A 26,311-nucleotide genomic window follows, 5' to 3' on the forward strand; every position below is an offset into this window, starting at 1 on the left:
TCAATTCTTCGGGGTTTATACCTAGAAGAAAGACTGTCAGGTCATATGGTAATTATATACCTAACTTTCTGAGGAACTGCTAAACTGTTCTCAAACAGCAGCTGCAGGGTTGCTTCCAGCAACTTACCTTGCTTCCTTCTTTTGGCAATTGTGAATTTAAGAACATTGTTTTGTAAATATGTGTTCCATTCCCTGCTTTCAATTCTTTTCGGTTTATACCCTGAAGATGGATTGCCAGATTATATGGTAATTGTACATATACTTAACCACTGTGACTGCAACACTTTACATTCCCAGCAGTAATGAATGAGAGTTCCTATTTTTCCAAATTCTCTCCATTACTTGTAATTTTCCTTTTTTTAATAGCAGTCATTCAAGTGAATATCAAATTGTATTTCATTGTGGTTTTGATTTGTATTTCTCTAATAAATAGTGATGTTGAACATCTTTCTTGTGCTTTTTGGTTATATATATACTTTATTTGGATAAAAGTCAATTCAAATCTTTCCTAACTGGGTTGTTTGTCTTTTTTCATACTGAGTTGAAGGATTTCTTGATATATTCTAGAAAAAACATCCTTATTTGAAAAGTGGTTTACAAATATTTTCTCCCATTGTGTAAGCTATTTTTTGCTTTCATGATAAATTCCTCTGATGAACAGAAGTTTTTTATTTTGATGAGTTCCCATTTATCTATTTTGACTTTTTGCTGCTTGTGCTTTGGACGTATATTCTAAGAATCCATTGCCTGAACGAAGGTTCTGAGGATGCATCCCTATGTTTTTGTCTAGAAGGTGTATGGTTCTTTTTCTTATATTTAAGTCTTTGATACATTTTGAGTTGATATTTATATATGGTGTCAGATATGAATTTACCTTCACTTTTTTTGCAAATGGAGATCCAGTTTTCCCAGCACATTTGTTGAAGAGACTCTTCTTTTCCAAATGAGTGGTCTTTGCCCCTTTGTTAAAAATCAGTTGGCCAACGATGTGAGAGTTGATTTCTGAGCACACAAATCAATTTCATTGGTCTATATGTTTGTCCTTGTGCCAGTACTATGCTGTTTTGTTTACAGTGGCTTTGTAATAGCTTTACAATCAGGAAGTGTGAGTCCTTCCACTTCATTATTATTTTTAAAGATTTATTTTTTATTTATTTCTCTCCCCTTCCCCTCCCCCCAGTCAGCTTTCTGTGTCCATTCACTGTGTGTTCTTCTGTGTCCGCTTGTATTCTTGTCAGCGGCACCAGGATGTGTCTCTTTTTGTTACGTCATCTTGCTGTGTTAGCTCTCCAAGTGTGCGGCCCCACTCCTGGGAAAACAGCACATTTTTCGCGCAGGGTGACTCTCCTTATGGGGCGCACTTTTTGTGCGTGGAGCTCCCCTATGCAGGGGACACCCTTCTATGACACAGCACTCCTTGCACGCATCAGCACTGTGGTTGGTCCAGCTTTACCACATGGGTCAGGAGGCGCTGGGTTTGAACCTTGGAGCGCCCATGTGGTAGGTGGATGCTCTATCCATTGAGCCAAATCCGCTTACCTACATTCTTATTTGAATCCTTTACTTTTTAAACATCTTTATTGAGATATAATTCAGACATTATAAAATTAAGCCATTTATGTGAACAGTTCAATGATTTTTAGTATAGGTACAGAGTTGTGCAACCATCACTAAAATTGATTTTAGAAGATCTCATCTCTCCAAAATGAAACTCTATGTTCTTACATCCATTATTGACAATCTTCACAGGAACCTTACAAGCTAGGATTAAACCACCTAGTTTTACAGATGAAGAAACAATAGGTCAGGAAAACCATAAATCTGATAGGTGTAAGGATCTGGATTTGAACCCAATCTATTTGATTCCACAGCTCACACTATTCACCACACTGTCACAAATCCTTAGAACCCTTCTTCTCTGCAATCACTCTGGACTATACATTTGATTTTCTGGTTACTCTCTCCTTTGCCATTTAATCATCAACCTCCTTTTACCTATATCTCATACTCATATATCTTGTCTCTGCATTTAAACTATAACCTTCTGAAGAAAAAGGAGTGTATATTATATTTCATTTGACTTCTCAGTCCCAAAAAGTACCACAGAAAAAGCTCAATTTTTAAATTAATCAAATTATTGCTTAAGATGTATCTAAATCTCTACTCTTACAAAGGTCAATTTATAGTCATTTGTTTTAGTGCCAATAGAGCTCCAGCAACTAAAGCTCCTTAATTTTCTAGCATCATCTCACCCCATAACAATCTATACTTTACTTGGAATTGTTTCAGCTACATGTATACGGTCTACACCATGTGGCTTTTTAGATCCTTATGTTTTGCCTCAACTTAGCCTTACTAGTAGGTGTTAATATGAATATGTTATATCTTGTCTCCTCAAATTGATTTAAAAAATCTTCTCATGGGCAAAAACCATGATTTTTTTTGGTTGTTTTGGATCCCCTGTATTAATTAAGATAGCAATGAATAAACAGCATGTTTATATTAAAAGTTTCCTCCAATATTTGAAAACTATTATGATGAAGAAATCTCTTGTGATGATGTGTTCTTTTTCTGGGGGAGGAGAGTTTGTCATTTTTTTCTATGTGCTGAGGCTGCTACTATTGTGCTGTGTGCCTTTGGGCAAGTTACTGTCCAACCCTGTGTCCCTGTTTTGCCATCTGTAACATGGAAAGATTTTGAATGTGAAAATCTGAGTAGGATTACCCACTCCTAAATCATCTCAATATGTTTACTAGACATTCTCTGTCATACATGTAGTACTTTCAACATTCAGTCATTGTTGTCTTGATATTAGTGATGGTGCCTATTAAAACGACTTTCTGCCTTTCCTCACTCATTTTTTATTAACCTGATTCAGTTTTCACCTTTTATAGCAAACATGTGTATAACATTGTTTACTTAATTCAAGATGACTTTTTCATCCTTATCACAGTTTACAAATATCAAAAACATTTTCTCATGTCTAGAACTTCTTCCTTTAAAAGACAGCCCACATTCCTGGGTTCACTGTTCAGGATACTTCCTATAGTACCTTATCTCTTTAATTAGGATTGTTTGTCATTTTCCTTTTCTGCTAGATTTCTTTTTCCTATAGAAAAGAAGTAAGACCAAATATGACTCATGAACATTAAACTCTGTAATATTTCAAAATAAAGAAAGATTTTCTCATTAACTGATAGAAAAAGGAACAGAAAATTTGGTAATAAAATAATTATAAGGAACTTGAAGTTTTCCATATTTTTTCTCCAGAGAAAATAAATTTTATATTTAAACAGTAATTTACCATATATATATATATATACCATATATATATATATATATATATATATATATATATATATATATATATATATATATCTCCCTAAAGGTACCTAAACAAGAAGTTAATTCCAAAAGGTTATTAGATAACATTTATACAGTTAATAATAGATCCTGTTGCTATGGAACCTAAAGTGAATTTCTTAGATCTGAGCATAATTTTTTAGCAATTAAGCCATTAGCTCTGATGTGTTATTAACAGATATTTATATAAATATAATCATTTAGAGGAAGATATTGAAAACTTTTCTTAGTTTGCAAATGATACTCCAGTTGGAGGAAAAGGGGAGGATAAAGGAACTGTAACCAAAATGATAAAGGAATTGTAATTATTCAGATGGCAGAATTAATGTTTTTTATGTTTTTAAGGGCTCTTAGGAATTAGAAAATATATTCACAAATCCTGTTCTCTGATCTATGACCATCTCTGCTCAAACTCTTGATCACCTCCCCCACGCACCCAATACCCATTCCAATATAAAAAAGTAAGAAAGAGTGATCAGGAGACAGGGAAAAATCCCTTGAAATTATTGGCCCCAAACAAATTTGAACTAGGAGATAATTAGTTGTTCCATGATTTTTCAATGCCAAGACTATAAATCAATTGACATAATCCTGTTTATATCCAAGATGTTCATTTTAGTACATCTGGACTTGAACCAGTTTTATTGATCATTCTCATTTTGTTCTGGACCACTGCTTCAGAGTACTACTAACTAATTAAATTATGATAGCTATTCCAAGTGTTGAAACAGATGGAGGAAAGTAATGTTTTCATATTTGGATTAGTTTTACTGAATGAAAAATCAGAAATGCATCATCATAACTCATACCTACAAAGAAAAGAGGGCGAATCTTGGGGCACGGTAACAGGGAATGCACAATCTTGACTTGGTAATAACCGGGGAATTTGGAGGAAGTTATTAATATGTGGTTCTGGAAGAAGGAATAAAAGCCAGGCAGGGAAATGGCAGAAGATGGGTTCTTTTATAAAGAAGCTTTAGATCTAGATATAGAGAGTCCTTCTGCATAAACATGGGTTCTGAATTCCAGGTTGTCACATGATTAGTTAGATGCAGACCTGCTATGTGAGATCAATTCTAATGTTTTAACCAAGAATCATACTTTGGATTTTTTTAAAAAAAGCATGAGATAATGCAGTTACGGAGAAACCAGTTTGGATACTAGCTGAGTTATCTAAAACTTATTAGTAAACTACAATGGTATTTCCTAATTAGTGTCCTAACTCAAAGAATTATTGTGAAGAATAAAAGAGATCATGTAACAGTAAAATAAATACTTGATAAATAGATGTTACTATAATTGGTATTAATTATTAGTGAGAAAATATGCTGGCAGTTCACCCCACATCATTACCTACTGTATTAGTGGCAGTGTTTCCTAATCACAGTTTCCAATATTTAATTTACAATGCACCACATCGTAGCCATATTTACAAACCAACTCTATAGTGATAATGGCAAACATCACAAATATAAATATTGCATCAAAGGAAAGATGCATAAAATAAAAGATATTGCCATCATAATTAAAATTTTTTTGTAGATTGGCTAAAGAGATAAAATATGAGCATTAATGGTTTTCCATGTAATGCTATTAATAACTTTATCCAATATATTTTGAATGCTTAGTAAGCATACACAACCACACCATTCATAGTTTAGCTACATTAAATGCATTAACTGATTTATTATCCATAAAATCCCTATAAAGTAAGGACTATTTTTATTCCCATTTTACAGATGACAAAACTGACATCAGGAGCTTTAGTAAGTTGTCCAAAATAAGACAGGTAACAATTGCCAATGCTAGGATTCACATCTGTCCCCAAATCCAGTGCTCTTACCACATTTTACACTGCCTTTTCCATCAATCAATCAAGTACAGACAAAATATCTCAAGGGCCGGGCCGGGCGGCGTCAGCCGGGGGGACCGAGCCGGGCCGAGCCCAGCGGCAGGGTTTCTGTTCTTTATTGTTGTTGTTTTTTCTTTTTGGAGGCTCTGCAGTACTGGGGAGTTCGTGGGCCCTGGGTGGCCTATTGGGGGTTGGTGGGAAGGGAGGGAACGGAGGTGCTTGCGGACCCATTTGGGCAGACAGACGGGGATTTTAGGGCAAAGTGGGGGCAATTTTTGATTGTGGACACAAACAATAGCGTTTCCGCCAAGAGCCACACTCCACCCCCCAAGCCCGGCTGCTGACCTACAGCAGTCTCAAAGGGAAAGCAACAAAGAGACGCTACCAGGGTCTCGCGGGGTGGCAGACGTTTGGAAGCTGATTAGGGGAATATTTTGTGAAGCGTGGGAATTTCGGGTTTGGACTCTGTTATTAGCGTTTTTGGCTGGAACCCCTCCCCCGGACCTGGATATTGATCTGAGTCATTAAATTGGCTGCAGCCTAGAGGAGCCCCCAGGTGGACGTTCCTGGGGACCACAGGGTGGGAGGGTTCCTGAAGTCAATTGGTGATATATCCACACAATAGACCCTAGTAAGTGAGTGAATTGTAGGACACAGAACACAGGATAGAGCTTGTGGATGTGACCTCGTCATAGGGCTGGCAACCAGCTGCGGGGATACCTGAAGGCTGTGATGCACTGTGGTGCTCCCAGGCTTCCTGTTAACTGGACTTGAGGTTGCCAGGTCTGAGTTCCCTGGACTCTGACAGCCCACACGCCAGAGACTCACACCTCTTGAGGCCTCAATACCTCAGATTGTCCATCCTTGAATCCACCACGCCCTGAGGTTCATCTGAGACCCTTGAATGTCCTAGCCCTCAACGTTTCCATTTTTTCTTCTTTGTTTTATTTTGTTTTGTTTTTATTTTTATTCTATTTCTATTTTTTATTCTAGTTTTTTAATGTTCTGATTACTGGCATTGCATTATCCCCTAGTCTTTTCTCCCAGCGTATCCCCCAAAGTCTCTTTTTCTTTTTTTTTTTCTTTCTCAATCCTCTCTTTCTTGTCCCCGATCTTCTTCTTATTCTATTTTATCTTAACAATACAATAGGTCCTGCAGGAAACACCTCACAATTGCTGGGTTTCCTCAAACTCCACTGCCTCATTTCTCTGTGAATAGATTTAGGCTATCTACACTATCCCCTTTCCCCTACAACTTGATATCCTCCACCATCTGCTATCTCTCCTATATTCCACCTCCCTTTCTCTGATCCACAAGGTGTCTAACTCTTAATTTCCAATGCCTTTGTTTAGTTTTCCATCTGGTATCCGACCTTGAAACTATTACCTCTCTTTTCTCTTTCCCTCTCTCACGAAAACAATAGCTTCTTAGTACGTACCATATTCCTCCCATATTCAGTCATCTACCTCATTATAGGTACTTTCCTACTACTATAACTCTACACAGTTTACATGATCTAACCTCCATCCTCCCAGAACTCATACTGTTGCTTTGTTAACATATATCACCAATACTACTTCACACTTTTTCCTTCCTTACACAATTGCCTTTACCCAGCACTAATACTTTTCTTTAAAGTGAACTTAACCAGCAATAAGAAATTGGAATAAGAAGAGAAAAGTGACAAAGAGAAGATATAACACTTACGCAAAAACAACAGCTAATTAATCTCCAAGACTAGACAAAGAAGCTAAGGAATGATTAAACCCGTCAAGAAAAAATGATGACCAGACAGCAACAAAAATCTACAAACCAAACCAGTAATCAGGAAAACATGGCTGAATCCAATCAACAAACTAAAAATCAGGATGGGGAGCAGAACTTCGCACAAGCAATGAAAGATCTCAAAACATTTATCACCAACAAATTTGATGAAGTAATGAAAGAGGTTAACAACATGAAGACAACACTTGGAGTGGAAATTGCAGACATGTGCAAAAAAATAACAGATATGATGGAAATGAACACCACAATTCAAGAGATCAAAAATACACTTGCAGCAAATATCAGCAGACTAGAAGAGGCATAGCAGAGAATTAGTGATGTGGAAGACAGTGCATTGGAAATCAAATAGATAGTAGAAGTGGTCAATAAAAAGGCAGAAAAAATCCAGATAGGACTTAGGGACCTGAATGATAATGCAAAACGCGCAAACATATGTATTATAGGCATTCCAGAAGGAGAAGAGAAGGGAAAGGGGTCAGAAGGAGTGTTGCAGGAAATAATGACTGAAAACTTCCCAAATCCACTGAAAGAGACAGATGTACATATCCAAGAAGCACAGCGCACTCCACTGGTCATAAACCCCAACAGGCCCACCCCAAGACATATACTTGTCAAATTATCCAATGCTCAAGACAAAGAGAAAATTCTAAAAGCAGCAAGAGAAAAGAAAACCATCACATACAAGGGACGCTCCATAAGATTAAGTGCTGATTTCTCATCTGAAACGATGGAGGCAAGAAGGTTGTGGTATGATATAGTCAAGGTACTAAAGGAAAAAAACTTCCAACCAAGAATACTCTATCCAGCTAAACTAGCATTGAAAAATGATGGAGAGTTCAAAATATTCACTGATAAACAGAAAGTGAAAGAGTATATCAACAAGAAACCTCCCCTCCGAGAAATTCTTAAGGGAGTTCTGCAGGAAGAAAGGAAAAAACAGGTCAGAGATGGAGGAGAGTGTAAGAGCAACAAAAAAGACAAAAATAGAAGGGGAAAATGAAATAATACAAACAAAATATAACAAACACAAATCCAACCAAAATATGGCTACCACAAATAATTCTCTGAACGTAATAACACTGAATGTCAACAGATTAAACTCACCTATCAGAATATTCAGACTGGGACACTGGATAAGGAAATATGACCCATCTATATGCTGTCTACAAGAGACACATCTTAGACCCAGAGACTCATGGAGGTTGAAAGTGAATGGCTGGAAAACAATCATAGCAAACAACAACCAAAAAAAGGCAGGAGTAGCTATATTAATATCAGACAATATAGACTTCAAATGCAAAACAATTGTGAGAGACAAAGAAGGATACTACATTTTAGTGAAAGGGACAATCTGTCAAGAAGATCGAACGATCATAAGTGTTTTGCTCCTAACAAGGGTGCCTCTAAATACGTGAGACAAACGCGGGAAAAACTAAGTGAAAAAATAGATGCATCTACAATTATAGTGGGGGATTTTAATACACCACTATCAACTCTGGACAGAACATCTCAAAAGAGAATCACTAAAGAAACAAAACATTTGAACAGTATATTAGAAGAGCTGGATCTAATAGATATATATAGATCATTACACCCAAACACAGCAGGATATACATTTTTCTCAAGCGCACATGGAACATTCTCCAAGATAGACCATATGCTAGGCCACAAAGAAAGGCTTAATGAATTCAGAAAGATCGAAATCATACAAAACAATATCTCTGACCACAGTGGAGTGAAGCTGGAAATTTGCAAGGGATGGAGGCCCAGACTTCGCACCACAATTTGGAAAATAAACAGCACACTCTTAGAAAAACAGTGGGTCAAAGAGGAAATCTCAAAAGAAATCAATGACCACCTTGAAACAAATGATAATGATAACACAACATACCAAAATTTATGGGATGCAGCAACAGCAGTACTGAGAGGGAAATTTATAGCCATAAATTCACATATCAAAAAAGAAGAAAGAGCAAAAATTGAAAACTAACAGCACTTTTGGTGGAATTAGGAAAACAACAACAAAGTAACCCAACAGGAAGAAGAAGGAAGGAAATAACAAAGATAAGAGCAGAACTAAATGAAATAGAAAATAAGAAAGCACTTGAAAAAATAAACAAGACCAAGAGCTGGTTTTTTGAGAAGATCAACAAAATTGACAAACCTTTAGCACGACTAACAAAGAAAAAAAGAGAAAAGATGCAAATACACAAAATAAGAAATGACAAAGGTGATATCACCACTGACCCCACAGAAATAAAGACTATCATAAGAGGATACTTTGAAAAACTATATTCCAACAAAAATGTCAATTTAGAGGAAATGGACAAATTCCTAGAAACACATAAGCAGCCCATATTGACAAAAGAAGAAATTGATGATCTTAACAAACCAATCACAAGCAAAGAGATAGAATCAGTCATTAAAAATCTCCCAACTAAGAAGAGCCCAGGGCCAGACGGCTTCACAGGTGAATTCTACAAAACATTCCGGAAAGAACTAACACCAATCCTGTTGAAACTATTCCAAAAAATTGAAACAGAAGGAACATTGCCGAACTCCTTCTATGATGCCAACAATATCCTAGTACCAAAGCCAAACAAAGACACCACAAGAAAGGAAAATTACAGACCAATTTCTCTAATGAACCTAGACACAAAAATACTTAACAAAATACTTGCTAATCGTATTCAACAACACATTAAATGAATTATACATCATGACCAAGTGGGATTTATTCCAGGTATGCAAGGATGGTTCAACATAAGAAAATCAATCAATGTGATACACCATATAAACAGATTGAAGGAAAAAATCACATGATTATATCTATAGATGCAGAAAAGGCATTTGTCAAAATACAGCACCCCTTCTTGATAAAAACACCCCAAAAGATCGGAATACAAGGAAACTTTTTGAACATGATAAAGAGTATATATGAAAAATCTACAGCCAACATTGTTTACAATGGCAAAATCCTGAAATCCTTCCCTCTAAACTCAGAAACAAGACAAGGATGCCCATTGTCTCCACTCCTATTTAACATTGTCTTGGAAGTACTTGCTCGAGCACTGAGGCAAGAACCAGATATAAAAGGCATTCAAATTGGAAGGGAAGGAGTCAAAATTTCATTATTTGCAGATGACATGATCCTATACATAGAAAATCCTGAGAGATCTACAACAAAGCTTCTAGAACTCATAAATGAGTTCAGCAAAGTCGCAGGTTATAAGATCAATGTGCAAAAATCAGTAGCATTTCTGTACACCAATAATGAGCAAGATCAGGAGGAAATCAAGAAACAAATATCATTCACAATAGTAAATAAAAAATCAAATACTTAGGAATAAATTTAACTAAAGAGGTGAAAAACTTATATACCGAGAACTATACAAGACTGTTCAAGGAAATCAAAGAAGACCTAAATAAATGGAAGAATATTCCTTGTTCATGGATAGGAAGACTGAATATTATTAAGATGTCTATCCTACCAAAACTGATCTACACATTCAATGCAATCCCAATAAAAATCAACACAGCCTTCTTTAAGGAACTAGAAAAACTAACTATGAAATTTATTTGGAAAGAAAGAGGCCCCGAATAGCCAAAGACATATTGAAAAAGAAAAACAAAATAGGAGGAATCACACTTCCTGACTTCAAAACATACTACAAAGCTACAGTAGTGAAAACAGCATGGTATTGGCATAAGGAGAGACACACAGACCAATGGAATCGAATTGAAAGTTCAGATATAGAACCACATGTATATAGCCATATAATATTCGATAAAGCCACCAAACCCTCTCAACTGGGAGAGAATGGCCTATTCAACAAATGGTGCCTGGAGAACTGGACAGCCATATGTAGAAGAATGAAAGAGGATTACCATCTCACACCTTATACAAAGATCAACTCAAGATGGATCAAAGACCTAAATATAAGAGCCAAGACCATAAAGATCTTGGAAAGCAGTGTAGGGAAACATCTACAGGACCTTGTAATAGGAAATGGCTTCATGAATATCACACCAAAAGCACGAGCAGCAAAAGAACAAATAGATAAATGGGACTTCCTCAAAATTAAAGCCTTCTGCACCTCAAAGGAGTTTGTCAAGAAAGTAAAAAGGGAACCCACACAATGGGAGAAAATATTTGGCAACCATATATCTGATAAGAGACTTATAACTTGCATATATAAAGAACTCATATATCTTGAAAACAAAAAGATAAACAACACATTTAAAAAATGGGAAAAAGATTTAAACAGACACTTCTCCAAAGAAGAAATACAAATGGCGAAAAAGCACAGGAAAAAATGCTCCAAATCTCTAGCTATCAGGGAAATGCAAATCAAAACTACAATGAGATACCATCTTACTCCCATAAGATTGGCAGCTATGAGAAAAACAGAAGAATACAAATGCTGGAGAGGATGTGAAGAAAGGGGAACACTCATCCACTGCTGGTGGGAATGCAGAGGGATCCAACCATTCTGGAGGACAGTTTGGCGGTTTCTCAAAAAACTAACCATAGATTTGCCATATGACCCAGCAATACCACTGCTGGGTATATACCCATCAGAACTGAAAACAAGGACACAAACCGATATATGTACACCAATGTTCATAGCAGCATTGTTCACTATCGCCAAAAGTTGGAATCAATCCAAATGTCCATCAACAGACAAGTGGATCAATAAAATGTGGTTTTATATAAAATGTGGGGTATATACACAATGGAATACTACTTGGCTGTAAGAACAAATACATTACAATCACACGTGATAACATGGATGAACCTTGAGAATCTTATGTTGAATGAAGCAACCCAGGCATTGAAGGACAAATACTACATGACCTCAATGATATGAAATAAGCAAACTGCCTCAGAGAGCTAGAGTCTAGAAAAGAGGCTTACAGGAAATCGGGGGTTGGAGGAAGGATGTGAGTTAACGTCTGCAGGGGTGAAATCTGTGATGAGCTGGCGGTAAGTATGAGCACAAAGAAGGGACAAAATGGGGGTAAGGGGTTGCCTTCGGGTGGGGCTTTGTGGGTTTGAGGGGGGCTGGGGATGGGCAGAGGGGTAATATTGTCCAAAAATTTGGGGGAGGGAGGGGCAACATATGAACATGGGAGAGTGTCAGGTGTTCGTTGAGAACAAAATGTTTAGAAAATCGTATCAAATTATAAGTAGGAGGGTTACTTGTTTAGGATGCTCAGGGGGTATGGGCTTATGCGGGACGGACTCCGGGGAAATAGCTGAAGGCTCATTTTGCCAAGGTGGGTTGTACCATTGGGAAGAGACCCAAGAAGTGAGAGTTGGGGTGGACCCACATCCTGGGGAGGACTAATGCCATCAAATAGAGAGAACTGTATCTCTTGTGAGAAAGGATGGCTCCCAGGGCATTAGGGCAGTTGAGAAAGTCAGGCCCTGAATACTGCTTCAAGTATCTCTGGACATGGCTTCTTGGGAAATGGAGATTGGCTGGCATTGTGGGCCCCAAGGAGAGGGGAAAATGGATGTGGAATGGATGGAACCAAGGTAAATATGGGGGCAAGAGAGGAGTTTTGTGAGGGTACATGAAGATGAATATAAAACATATAATATTACACCAAAAACATATAGGGGACGACAGACTAATAATGTAAACCATAAGGCAAAACATAGGATAACTAAAAAATTTAGAAAACTGTACAACCTAAAGTATGGACCACATAGTAAGCACAGATGTCACCTTGTTTGCAAGCTATTGTTTCGGAATCTGTATATCAGTTTCAGGAAATATGATAGAAATAAGTTAAAAGATTATCGCTGTGGAGGGAAAAGGTTTTATGGTGGATCTGCGGAAGTACTGTATATTGTATATATGAATTTCGGTGATCTAAGACTCTTGTGAAGCTGACATGATGTTGGGATTCACTTTACAGGAAGTTTTGGATCACAGAGTGGTTCAACAATGGCAGCGGAGGAATACTGATATAGGATGTTATTGATAGGATATATATGGTTTACAGGGAGTTATACAAGGCATATGCCCAGGGTATATAGTAATGTCTAGATATACTCATAGTGGAAACAATTAAAAACAACAGCTGGGGGGGTACTGGGCTCCTGGCCGGGGGGTCACTGTCGTGGCCCCTGGGGGAGCATCAGCAGTCCCCCAGGTGCAATGGCAAGAACCAGGAAGGAAGGAGTGCTCAACAGTGGGCTCCTGATACTAATGGCTATGCTTTTGAGCCTATACACCTGCAATAAGAACAAGGCCTAGAGTAGCACTGTGCCTGGGAGTTTCCTCCTGACAGCCTTCATGTTACTCAAATGTGGCCACTCTCACAGCCAAACTCAGCATGTAGATGCAGTGCATTCCCCCCAGCATGGGACATGACACCGGGGATGAGCCTCCCTGGCACCGAGGGATCACTACCACATACCAGCTGAAGATGCAACTAGAAAATGACCTTGAATTAAAGGTTCAATACGGATCAGCAGAATATCCCTGTCTACATATACTAACATGACTTCAAAATGCTGTTTGACCTAATGTAAGGGGGAAATGGAAAGGAGAAATGAGATTATAAGGCTATGAGTCTCTAAAAAAGAGTCTGGAGGTTGTCAGAAGGAATGCCCTTATGCACAACTGAGCAGAGTCTAAGAGACAGATAAAGTAGATACAACCCCAGGTATTGTTTCTTTTGAGGGATAAAGAGACCCACGGGTTCTATGGTCATGGCAGATGGGGTTCACTGCCATGGCAGATGACCCTTCTTAGGAGTTAGTGTTTCTGCTTGATGGAATTGGACTCAGAGGGGATCTCTTTTCACAAGACTTGCATGCTACTTTATTGGAATTGTAGTTGGTGCTGGGGTTTTAGATATATTTAGGGGATTTGAATCTCTGGACTGATAATATGACACCCAGGCCCAGAGCCTCAACAGATTTCAGCTCCTACACTTTGATTTATTGGACTTACCCCAGTCAGCTAACATGGAGTTGAAGAAGGTCAACCACCACACCATGGAGCCTAGAGTGTCTACAACTGAAAGCAGGAGGAGTGCATCCAGTATCCATGTGGAATCTAAGCCTCCACTTGACATAGATGTGCAATGGACACAACCAATCCAGTGTCCACAGAGAAAATGTGGAATGGGTGTGGGAAGGGTAGCCATGGTGGCTGCTGGGTTTGGGGAATGGGAGGAAGAGATGAGATGTGGAGGCGTTTTCGGTACGTGGAGTTGTCCTGGGTGGTGCTTCACGAACAATTACGGGACATTGTAGATCCCCCCAGGGCCCACTGGATGGAACGTGGGAGAGTGTGCGCTATGATGTGGACCATTGACTATGGGGTGCAGTGATGCTCAGAGATGTACTTACCAGGTGCAATGGATGTGTCACGATGATGGGAGCAAGTGTTGCTGTGGGGGGAGTGGGGGGTGGGGGCGGTGGTGTTGAATGGGACATCATATTTTTTTAATGTAATTTTTTAAAAATAAATAAATAATTAAAAAAACAAAAACAAAAACAAAATATCTCGAGGGCCGTGGATTATAGACTAAATGAATTTAACAGCAAAAAGAAACTGAACAAGATACAATGACAATAAATGTGTCTAAAGATATTCAATGAAACTCAATATCTCATTCATAAAAAGGGCAGATCACAGTGAAACAAATTAAAATAAACCCCAAACACTGTCATCATCAATATTTGGTTTACTTGCTGGAAAAAAGGTATATGAAGAAATTTAGTGGCATCTGGATAAACTGACTATTTCAATGCCCATTTTTCAGACGCCTTTCTTGAGGAAAGATCATTTTTCAAATATAATATGCTGGTCATATTGAAACAATATATTTGAAAGCCACATTTTTCTTTTTTTTTTTAATGCCTCAAACTATTTTTTTATTTGCAACTACATGATTTCACACAATTCTTTTAAACAATGACATAAAATAGATTTCCTTGTGTATAAATAATTTACAAACTCTCCATAAAGTAAATGCGTAAAGGTGCTAGAACAGATCATCCACTCCTACAGTGTTCTGTATCCAACAAAGTTGATGTCACAAAATATAAATACTCAAGTCCAATATTAAAAACTCAGGCACTTGACTAATTTTTAATAAAGTTTTTCAAACAATATCAAGATATCTAAAGTGCATATATATATATATATATTTTAAGAAAGATTATTCTCAATAACTTCTATAAAAATACATTTGATGGTTTGGTCCATCTAACTTTACCACTATAAGTATGAACATTATACTTTTAACATATATTTAGGCTTCCACCTATCTCTGAACATGAACCAAGAGATTCAGGAGGTGCTAATGAGGTGCTAACATGTGAGGATTAATCCAGTGATTCCCATCACAATGCATTCCAGGAAGGCCTACCCATGTCACTGGAATTGGGTGATAGGGTTTATTCTTCCTTGCCTCATTTGGATAACCAACTGGTACAGGAGGAGGGTAGTGACTTGGGTGGCCATTCCCTCTGTATATCTCTGACCTTTTTCTGGGCAAAGGGTGCCACACAGGAAGAGGTGGGAATATCAGTTCTGAAATCTGGTACACTGGGCCGGGGGGTTGCAGCCACGGAATTGGGTTTCACTTCCTTACTAGACTCTTCATCTGAAGAAGATCCAGAATGATAATCAGAGGTAACCTTATCAAGGGCTTTGGTAACTTTCTTGTAGATCTCATCCTTGTTCTCATCCTCATTTTCAAAGCTGTCAACAATGAATGCATTGTTTTTCTCTGCATATCAACAGCACACCTCACATGGGTCCACCAAAAGAGTAAGCTCCATTGGCAAGCGCAAGAAGCTGTACAAGATGAAGCTGTTCTCACAGGCTTTCAGGACATCAGGATCAACTCTCCGAAACTTAATTGATATGAATGCATCTGTAAGCCTGTATTTTTTATGGTTTTTTGGGATACCAATGATTTTTATATTTTTCCTGAAGTATTAGAGTCAATTTCTCAGCAAACCTCTCAACTGCCTCTTTCTTTAACTTATCCTGTTTTCGAACTAGCCTTGTGAAAAAGAAGACAACAGCAGCAATTTCATTCTTCATCTTTCCTGCCTCACCACTTTGGGGCCGCAAACTAGGAGGCCCCGACCGTCTCCAGGCGGAGAACGGAGGGTACCAAATCCATGGGCCTGTGCTCGGTGGCAAGGACCGCGGCGAGACTCATGCAGTGCATGCTCTGAAAGCCACATTTTTATCTCAATAATCATAATGAAAATCTTCCTGTATATTACAAGTATTTCTAATAAACAATACACAATTTATATTGAATGATTTTTCACCTTGCCCAAATTTCCTTTCTAATAACTGCTTATGTTCTGTCACAAATATTTCTCAGATAAACTTCTTTTAGTTGTGGGAACACTTTCTTTACTATATTAATTCTCCATTGTCCTATCAATTCAAACAGGCTACAGTGAAATCCCATTATATGATTTTTAATGAGATTGAGAAAAAAATCATAAAGAGGAAAATGATAAAAGCAAGATATATTTCTCCACAGAGACTTTCGTCATATGCTCTCTTAGTAGTAGACAGCTGTGCACTCACATCTGTTTCAGGACAACATAAAGGCTGTAAGAGATCACATGAGCATCCATGCCTATTAAGCCCTACCCACACCTCCAAATACTCTCCTTAAAATGTAATATAAGAAAACGATTTAAGGCTAAAATGAGAAGCAAGAGTAATCACAGCTATCTTGCTTCCTTCATCTAAGACTCAGATCACTGATTGTCCCATTTCTACTATGCTTTCTAGGGTCTTCAGATAGATTTCCTAGCTCCTTGCTACTGAAGTACATTTCATGGAAAGCAGCACTAGCAAGGACTTGTTAGAAATGCAGAACCTCAAGCCCCATCCCAGGATCTGCATTGTAATAAGGTCACCTGGTAATTAGTGCACATATTAAAGTTTGAGAAGTACTGCTCTAGAGAAGACAAGATGCCCAGTTTAAGAAAATATTTTCTTTCTCTCTTAGATGGCTGAGAAGGAACAAATGAAAAGGCCTTGGCCAAGAAACAGTGGACAATGAGAGAGAAATTAACAAAAAAATCATAAATGCATAAAAAGCGATATATAATGCATAGAATGCTTGTCTTAAGTTCAATGACATCCATTTGAAAGTTATTTGATTGGCACACTTTACCTATGAATCTCATTAATTCCACTTTTTTCCTCCATTGACTGGATAAAAACATCAATCTGATGGAGATCCACACACTAGCCCAGCTGTGGAAGTTTCTCAAAATTTGTTATAATAATCAAAATCAGTATTATCATAAGCTAATATTTATTCAGTGTAACCAGGCATCTTGATAGGCACTTTCCATGCATTGTCACTTTAATCTTCACATCTACCATATATGAGGTAGGTACTTTTCTTCCAAGTTTTACTGATGTGAAAATTTAACTCAGAAAGAAAATATTGTCCAAGTCACAAAGCTAAGAATGGTAAAGTTAAGGCAATGCCTATCTGACTTTGGAGTCTGAGGTTTTACTGTATTTTTGGTCTTTCTCTTCTTCTAATCCCAGGTTTTCTTTTCTGGCACAACGTAAAAGCACTTCCATTCTGTATCTACTCTGGGTGATACATTTCTCAAATGGCTCAAAAATTTCTAGCCAAAGCTTAAGCTCTGTCTTGTAACTATTCCAGAGATACCTAATCCACCTCTGGAGGTATTCCTGTCTCTGATACTCTCCTCCTTCCCGATTCCCCACACATACCCTGAATACTGATTTTCTCTGGCTTTTGGCTTAACTGGGGACACTGATTTACCTATTATTAGGTTTGTTTTTTCCTTTGTAAAGCTCAAAGGTTTAATATATTTTTCTGGACTATACTTTTGTCCTTATCCTCTTACCAATGACGTAGCTTTTCATTCTAAGCTCTGTGAAGACAGCAGTCTTATTTATCTCATTCTCCATTTGTCCACAGAGTTTAGAACAGTGCCTAACATAAAATAAGCACTCAAAAATGGTTGTTAAATGAACAAATATTGGCGAGAGTAATTTCTAGGAAATGTGTATTTGTTGGAACTGCTCTTTATTTATTTATTAGAGAAGTTGTGGGTTTACTGAACAATCATGTATAAAATACAGGATTCCCATATGCCACTTGTAGCAGTCTGATACTGTTTATGAATTCCAAAAATATATATTGGATTATGTTTGTTAACTGGTCTGTTCCTCTGGGATTATTAGATTGGATTGGATTCAGAGGTTTAACTTTTACTTGATTAAATAATGATTAAAGCTTTGAGTGGGTCACTTTAGAAGGATGTTGAGTCCTCACCCCCTTGGTAGGCGGGGACTGACAGAGAAAACAACATGGAAGAAGAAAAGCTTCAACACTGGCAACAGACTTTGGTGAAGGAAGTATCTTATGTTTTATGACCTGGTAACTGTAAGCTTCTACTCCAAATAAATACCCTTTATAAAAGCCAACAGATTTCTGGTACGTTGCATCAACACTCTTTTGGTGGACTAATACACCCTATTATTAACACTTTGTATTGGTGTGGAACATTTGTTACAATTGATGATAGCACATTTTTATAACTGTACTAGTAACTATAATCCATGGTTTTAACTGAAGGTTCACTGTGTAGTGGTTTCATGCATTAAAAAAAAAACTTCTATTGTTACAATATGCACAATCTAACATTTCCCCTTCTAATCATATTCATATATATATATATATATATATATATATATATAATTTCAGTGCTGTCAATTACATTCACAATGTTGTACTACCATCACCACCATCCATTACCAAAACATTTCCATCATTGCAAATAAAAACCCTGTACTTTAATGCCTTAATTTCTGATTCACTACCCATACCCCATCTCCTGATTCCTGATAATCTATAGTCCAGATTTTGACTGTATGAGTTTGCTTATTCTAATTATTTCAAATCTATCTGCAGCATGCTCTAGATTTTCTCATCTAGCTGAATGGTTTAAATACTATGTATCCACTCCTATAATTAAAACTCCAACCCAGACCACTATCCTGTACTCCATATTCATATATCCAATTGATTACTCTACATCTCTAATTGGGTAAAGTATAAGTATCTGAAACTTAACACATCCAAAATTTGTCTCTTGATTTCCCTACCAAATCTACCCCACTCATATAACTCCTCTTCTATAAATGGAATCACTATTTACCCAGTTACTCAGGTCAAAAACTCTGGTGCCCTCTGTGATTCCTCTTTCCCTCATACCCTACCGCCAATCCATCAGCAAGTTATATCGCAATTACTTTCAAAATATATTATGATTCCAGTCACTCCTCACCACCTACACCACTCCCACCTTAGTCCACACCACCCTCAGCCTGCATCTAACTGGCCTCACTACTTCAATTCTTGCCTCCCTAAAATCTCTTCATATTCAACGAGAGTAATCTTTCAAAAATGTAAATCATATCAGCTGTCTCCTCTGCTCAAAATCCTCCAAAGGTTTTCCATCATACTTCAAATAAAATATGAATTCTTAACTGTGGCTTACAGGGACCCACACGAACTGGCTCTCACATCCTGCATAAACTTAAGCTCCAACCATACTAGCTTGCTTTCTGTTCTTCTCTCAGCATTTAATACCACCTAAGGGCATATTAACTCTGGAATCCCCTCCCTCAGATTTTATATGGCTGCCTCCTATACTTTATTCATATCTCCTTTCAAGCGTCACCTCTGTAGAGAGATGTCCACTGACCACCATAATCAAAACAGCACCCGTCCTGTACAACACCATTCTTTATACCCTTGTATCCTTGTCATGCTTTATTTTTCTTCATAGCATTTATCCCTACCTAACACATTACATATACATTTGTTTATTGATTTATTGTAACTCTTCCTATTAGAACACAAGTTTCATGAAAATAGGAATTTGGTTCATCTTGCTTACTGCTTTATCCTGGGTGCCTAAACACATGGTAGGCAGATAAAAAATACCTGACACATGGTAGGCACACACAAAATATTTGTAGACTGAATGAATAGTGGTGGACACCACCTTTATCTGGAACCTTTCTCATTCTGTTCTCTTTTCAAGCCAACTGAATATGTTCAGTTTTACTATTCCATAATGGCCAACTTCTCTTGATATCTTCCCACAAAGGTCCACTTTCCCCATGAAGAAATGTATCTGCATCTGTTTATTTACAAAGCATACATAATTATCATATTCTAATCTCAGTGACTAATTCATCCTCCCTTCTATCCTTGCTTTTATTTCTGAACACCTAGAACTTAGTTTCTATTTTGTACCTTTGTCATTCAAGTCTGCTTAAAACTAAACCTCATCTATTGTCACTGCTGTTCACTGTGAGGTTCATCTGTGAAATCTCTACCATGAGAATTCATCCATAAGATTATGAAGTTTTTGAAAAGTCCAAAAAACCCTTATATTTCCAAAGATGTTAAAATCACAGCAATCATATGCTACCAACTTCTGACTATATTATTTTCAATAAAGGCAAATTCTTAAAGGAAATATAAATATATCTTTCAAGATTGTCAACATGAATGCATTAACATATCAGAAATAATCTTTGATCAGACCATGTGTCCCAAATTGGGGCTCAGAAAATAGGTCACTATAGCCATGGTCCTACTGCCCTCTAAGCCTATATTCTGGATACCCAATGACTTCAGAAAAGGGTAGGAGTGGAGATGGACTTGGCCCAGTGGTTAGGGCGTCCGTCTACCACATGGGAGGTCCGTGGTTCAAACCCCGGGTCTCCTTGACCTGTGTGGAGCTGGCCCATGCACAGTGCTGATGCACGCAAGGAGTGCCCTGCCACGCAGAGGTGTTCCCCATGTAGGAGAGCCCCACGCAAAAGGAGTGCACCCTGTAAGGAGAGGTGCCCAGTGCGAAAGAAAGTTCAGCCTGCCCAGGAATGGTGCCGTACACACAGAGAGCTGACAAAGCAAGATGACACAACAAAAAGAAACAAAGATTCCCATGCCGCTGACAACAACAGAAGTGGAAAAAGAAGACGACGAAGTAAATAGACACAGAGAACATACAACTGGGGGGGGGATGGGGAGATGGGGAGAGAAATAAATAAATAAATCTTAAAAAAAAAAAAAAAGAAAAGGGTAGGAGTGAGGGAGAATATTCCTAATTCCATTAGTGAGAATAAAAGAGATTTTCTTTCTTCCAATATTTCCCAAGCTCTTTTAGCTGGGTGTAAAAACAGTTGTGATGTTTAGGTTCATGTGTCAACTTGACCAAGAAATGATGCACAGTTGCTTGGTCAGGCAAGCTCTGGCCTGTTATTGTGAGGACATTTCATGGATTTAAATCAGCATTGAGAAGATTGCCTTGATCAATGAGAGAGTTCCCATGTCTACTTCATATACTCAGTTTCTCCTGGGGAACTTATCAACTAATCAAGGAACTTCATCAGAGTTTCTGGCTTGGAGCCTGCCCTACAGAATTTGGAATCACGAATCCCCATGGTTGCAGGAGACAATTCTTATAATAATATTTACAGAGCTATCCTGTCAGTTCTGTTTCCCTAGAGAACCCTAACTAATACAATAGATTCCAATCAATAGACCTGGAAGGATTTTAACTCAAAAAGATGGATGGTAACTTTTCAATATGCTTCCATCTCCTTTTGTTTTCCCCTTCCCTTCCCACATATATATATCCTCTCTTCTCCCAACACACGTAATCAGATTCTATCATAATATTCTCTATCTACAAAGGACTTTGATTTGTCAAACTTCATTCAGCTAATCAGTCAGTCATTCACCAATCCAATCATCCATCTGTCCATGTATTCTAAAAATCTTTGTTGAGAACCTCCTACCTGCTAAGAACTGTACTAGGTGCTAGGGACAGTGAAGTGAATAAAGCATGGTCATTAAGTGCCACTTGCTTAGAATATTACCTGGTAACTACTTCTTCCTTATTATTTGTACTTAGACTGGCAGATTGACTTCTATTCTGTAGTATTAGTTGTTAAGGTTAAGAGTAAAGTACCTTTTCCTAAAAGTAGCAATATTGTCCTTAGAAATCCATTGGCTTCCCCGAGTCCTTAGTGCATATCAGTAATAAAACAATAAAAATTGATATCATTTTAATCACCTACTAAATCCCAGGCAATGAACTGTATGTTCTACAATACATTTTCTCTTAATCTATATCCACCAAGGCTCAGAGAGGTCATTTAAGTGTCTAAAGTCATATATAGAAGAGCTGCAGTACATCTGACTCAAAATTCCATGTTCACCATATTGTTTAATGAAGGTTTAGGGGTCTTAAACCAAAAGCTCAGTCACTTTGCATGGCAGCGGCATTTTACATAGTACCTCCAATAACAAACAAGAACAACCTCAGAAGAACAATTAGAAATATGGATGAACAACCAGGAGAGAGTAGTTATCAGGAAGTCATGGAAAAGGAATTTCAGGAAAGAATGGATGGTCAAACTTTTTTTATGTGTGGTAGGGTGAAGCATTTATGGACCCCAGGAAAGATCATGTCCTTAGAGCTAATCCATTAATGTGGGTGTAAACCTATTGTATGTGGGACCTTCATTTTGATTAGGTTACTTCAGTAGGGTCTTAATTCTTTTACTGGACTCCTTTATAAATGGGATGAATACAGAGGGAGGGAGCAGCAGAGACAGAGAAAACCTCCCAGAAACTGAGAGATAAGGCCCCAGAAGCCAAAAGCTGAAATCACTGGAACTCAGGAGAGAGAAAGCCCCAGGAACAGAGAGAAAGCCAGAGGAAGTCAGATGCTGAAAGCCTCAAGACCCGGAGGAGAAGAGACAGCAGACACCATCATTGAACTCTGATGTGTGACATGAATCCAGGATCACTGGCAGTCAGTCTTTGGGGAAAAAGGACTGCGTGATGAAGCCTTGATTTAGACATTTTCACGATCTCAGAACTATAAACTTACACATTAATAAATTCCCATTGTAAAAGTCAAAACATTTCTGGTATATTGTTTTGGTAGCCTTTGGCAAACTAAAAATTATGGCTATTTGGGAAAATAACCTAATTTCTTTAAGGGGATATAGTTTCTGAAGACTTTCCAGTGTTGCTATCTAAGCAAATACCAAGCATAATTTCACGCTTACAGAAGAGTATCATCTTTCACTCTCTTATCCAGTTCAAAAGATCCAACTGAAAAGCAGGGAATAGTGACTGAAGTTTTGAAAAATCCATAAACACTCACTGATTCACATACAGATCTTTTATTTTTTTTTAATTTGAGCAGGGTCAAGGATGAAATTTGCAGGAACCAAAAGGTAACCAATCAAATGAACACTAAAATCATGTTCACAACATCTCTGTGAATGCCTGGACATTATTCTATCAAAATAGATGTAACCAAAATGATTTTAATGTTTCAATATAGTTGGCATTTAAATTTTTCCAGTCCTTAATCACTAATAATAATAATAATATTCTCCTTAGATATGAATCATTGTCAACATCCTTGATTATTTCCTTTTTTTTTAAGGAAGTGCTAGTACTTGAACCTGGGACCCTGTACATAGGAAACAGATGCTCAACAACTGAGCTGCACCCGATCCCCTGATTATTTCTTTTTGGTAGACGTCTAGATATGAAATTCCTAAATTAAAGCTTAACAGCTTTTAAAAAGCTATCTGCCCATATTTCCATTTGTTTTCCAGAAAAATTATACTAATTCACACTCCTTCTGGAGTCTCTGAGATTGCCTGGTTCATAGCATCTTCACAAGAATTTAATATTATTTTTATTCTTTGTGAATGTGATTGGCAAAAGAAATTACTTTAATTTATATTTTTCCATTTTTTATGTGAATTGCTTATTTTTCCTGTTCATGTCTTTGCTATTTTCCCATCTGATCTTCATCATTTTATTACTGCTTTATAACAGATATTTCTAAATTACAATGTCAGACATTAGTCCTTTACATATATTTCCCTTGACTATGATTTACCTTTTCATTCTGTTAATAATGTTTTCTAAGAGAAAATGTTAGTTGTTATAATTCAAATTCATCATTCTTTGATTTTTCTGATTTCTTTTAAATGTTTATGATTAGAAAGTCTGTTCTCACTATCAAATAAGTTCAACATTTGACTACTTCCATTTTAAAATCTTTTTAACATTTGACTCTTCAATATTTATATAGGTATATAGCATGAGGTGAGGCTCTAATGTAAGATTTTATAGTTAATCCTTCCTATCTTTCAATCATCCAGTTTTCTAAGATATATTTATTAAATGATAATTTTCCCATTGGTTTATGATATTTCCTTATCCTAAAAATAATCATATTATTTTCAAGGCTGTCTAATTCATTCTATTCATCTCTCCATTCTTTTAACTTTACCACATTATAGAAGCACTAGGAAAATCCATCATTTTATTAATATATTAAAAATATATTTTAACTATTAAAATGGCTTATTCTTGCAAAATGAACTTCAGAATCGTCTCAAAATGTCTGAAAAGAATGGAAATTTTTCTTCAATTAATATGAAAGCTATAAATTCATTAGGAATTACCTACATGTATAAAGCTATAAATAAATTGAATTTGAAAAAAGTGATATATTTTAAATATTGGACATTCTAGCCAATAACATAGTGTCTTTCTCCATTTAATCAAATTTTACACATGATTATTAACTAGCCTCCAAATACTGTTGTAAAAAACTTAGAAAGCAAAAGGAATTCATTTCTTCAGTTGATATATGAGAATATTGTCCCCAGAGGCCATGCTATACATATTTCTGAGTAGTTTTTGCTTTGGCACATATTGTTGAAATAAAGAATAATCGAATGAATGGAGCAGTCTTTCAACATATTTGGTTTAGAAATTCAATTTAAATTTGTGGGATGCCACTGATTGGGTGACTGTATCTATTTAAAGCCCTTTTGAAAGATCTTCACAAAAATATTTGGCATGTTACATGAGATGAAGAAAAATGGGAGATTTTTTTTCCTTTTTAATTTTTTTTAAATGTTACATTCAAAGAACATGAGGTCTCCATATACCCCCTAGCCCCCTTACCCGACTCCTTCCATATCAACAAACTGTTTGATCATTGTGGCACATTGTTGCATTTGTTGAATACATTTTGGAGTACTGCTGCACCACATGACTAGTGGTTTACGTTGTAGTTTACATTCTCCCCCAGTACACCCAGTGGTCCATGGCAGGACATACAATGTCCAGCATCTATACCTGCTGATAGTAGTTGATCTTTCTCCCACTGGTGTTTCTGTCATGAAAGGGCAATGGGAAAGGTGGACATTCAGGAACATAATCAATTGGTATACAAGGTTCTTTGGAAAAGTACTTCTAAAGAGAAAGTGAAAATATTGAGATATATTCAGGATTATGAGGATTAGAGGAGGTACCACTTGCATGCATATGGGGGTGTATTATCAATGTCAACCATACATTCTGCCTCCTTTCTTTCTATCTCTGTCTCACCACTCTATTATGACCAACCAAAGCCTCAACAACTATATGGATTGAGCAATCCATTAATTATCTCCGTCATCATAGATGCCATTTCTCCCTATTTGACTTGTTTTTGTAATGTTTATCTTTTAAAGGGTCTTGAATTTGAGGCTTTAGGCTATGTTAGGCACTATGCTAAAAGCTTGAGAAATAAAGATGGCTAAGGCATGATGCTCACTATGATATTAAGGACAGAAAAGGACATAAACAAATCACTGCAAAGGGATGTGGAAGTGCTGTAATAGAAGTATGCAAAGAGAGCCATGAAAATATATAGTAATTAATGCTAATTAGGGCTGGAAAGGGTTTTAACCAGGTCTTGCAGGATTAGTAAGAACTCACTGATTCTGGAACATGGGTAAGATATTCTAGGCAAAGGGAACAGGGATATTTGCATGGGCAAAGGCACCAAGCCATTAAAAAATATATGCTATGATCAGGGTGGAAAATGAGACTATAAATATGCCAAATTAGGAAGGGCTTTGTTCAGTTTGTTAAGTATTTTATTTTATTTTCACTTTTCACCATTTTGTTATTCTTTAAAGATACATAAATCACACAAAATGTTACATTAAAAATTTATGTGATTCCCAGATATACCACTCCTCACATCCCCTACTCCTCCCACATCAACAATTTCTTTCATTAGTGTGTGTGGAACATTCAGTGCAGTTGATGAATACATTTTGGAGCACTGCTACACAGTATGGATTATAGTTTACATATCCATTCTATTCAGTGGGTTATGGCAGAATAAATAATGTCCTGCG

General features: G+C 37.1%; 1 protein-coding gene and 1 pseudogene across 1 annotated transcript in view; both read right to left on the minus strand.

The window, feature by feature from the left end:
- Positions 1-26,311, minus strand: part of TENM1 (teneurin transmembrane protein 1) — a 1,381,582-nt gene that overhangs the window by 1,089,457 nt on the left and 265,814 nt on the right. The window lies entirely within an intron of this gene.
- On the minus strand, positions 15,330-16,091 carry LOC101439972 (protein BTG3-like; annotated as a pseudogene).

The sequence above is a fragment of the Dasypus novemcinctus genome, chromosome X (genome assembly GCF_030445035.2).
Source record: "Dasypus novemcinctus isolate mDasNov1 chromosome X, mDasNov1.1.hap2, whole genome shotgun sequence".
Lineage (NCBI taxonomy): Eukaryota > Metazoa > Chordata > Mammalia > Cingulata > Dasypodidae > Dasypus > Dasypus novemcinctus.